Source organism: Myotis brandtii, unplaced genomic scaffold (genome assembly GCF_000412655.1).
Source record: "Myotis brandtii unplaced genomic scaffold, ASM41265v1 scaffold157, whole genome shotgun sequence".
Taxonomy (NCBI): domain Eukaryota; kingdom Metazoa; phylum Chordata; class Mammalia; order Chiroptera; family Vespertilionidae; genus Myotis; species Myotis brandtii.
Window position 1 is genome coordinate 152353 of NW_005355708.1, and position 1179 is coordinate 153531.

General features: G+C 62.7%; 1 protein-coding gene across 2 annotated transcripts in view; it reads right to left on the reverse strand.

Annotated features, from left to right (window-relative positions):
- The window catches only part of DNAI2 (dynein, axonemal, intermediate chain 2), a 26709-nt gene that overhangs the window by 1352 nt on the left and 24178 nt on the right, over positions 1-1179 (reverse strand). The gene's annotated exons all lie outside the window — the stretch shown is intronic.

The following is a 1179-nucleotide window of genomic DNA, read 5'->3' on the forward strand; positions in this document are numbered from 1 at the left end:
GGGGGGGGGGGGGGGGGTTGTTAACCCCGAGGCCAAAAGCAGCCACCTGGCTGGTGAGGGTGCCAGCACCGTGGCCACCAGGGCCTGGTGGCTGCTCAGAGCCAGCGGGTGGGGACGATGGGGACAGTGGGGGCGCCCCACAGGCTCAGGTACAAGCCCTGCTCTGCGGCTTGCTGCCGGGGTGATCCGGCTGGCTCCTCCTGAGCGTCCCTGGTCCCCTCCACATATTTCTCCTATGGCTGCGGCTGCGGTTGGAAATAATGGCTGTAAGGACCGGGGAGGGCCTTCTAAGCTCGGCCCCCGGAAATGCTGGCCAAGTTGCAGAGACTGAGAGAGACTAGAGGTGGGGAGGGGGAGAAGGAGAGGGGCCGAGTTCTGGGAACCGTGACCCTTCGGGAGGCCCAGCTGCCAGGAGGAGCACCCCCACCAGGAGGGTGTGTGTGAGCTGCACTGCACTGTGAGGTGGCCAATGGGCATCGCCTTCGGAGGGCTGGGGAGCCCAGAGGCGGTGGGTGGGGAGTCTGGGGCTATGGGTCCAATCTCACCTCTGCCACACATGGAGGGAGCCCCGCCCACCTGTACACACAGGCAGTGTGAGAATAAGGCCACTCAGACCCAAGGCCTTCTGAAGACAAAATGCGCCTGCAGCCCTGGCCGGTTTGGCTCAATGGATAGAGTGTCAGCCTGCAGACTCATGGGTCCCAGGTTCGATTCCAGTCAAGGGCACATGTCCGGGTTGTGGGCTCCATCCCCAGTGTGGGGCGTACAGGAGGCAACCGATCAGTGATTCTCTCTCATCAGTGATGTTTCTCTCTCTCCTTCTCCCTCTCACTTCCTCTCTGAAATCAATAAAAATATTTTTTTAAAAATGTGCCTGCGAATCACACCTCCCCCCAGACCCCATGAGAGGGAGGCTGGAGGGGGGAGAAGCCAGAGACGGAAGCAGGTTCCTCTCCGCGTGTTCACCCACCTCCGTCACTCCGGCCACGCGTTAGCGCCCAGGAACCTGCCACTCAGCTCTTCAAGCAGGGCCGGCCTCCTGTGCGGGCACCGTGTGCGGGCACCCTGTGTGGTCACCCTGTGCGGGCACCCTGTGTAGGCACATGAGACTGTGCTGGCACCCTGTGTGGTCACCGTGTGCGGGCACCGTGTGTGGTCACCCTGTGCGGGCACCCTGTG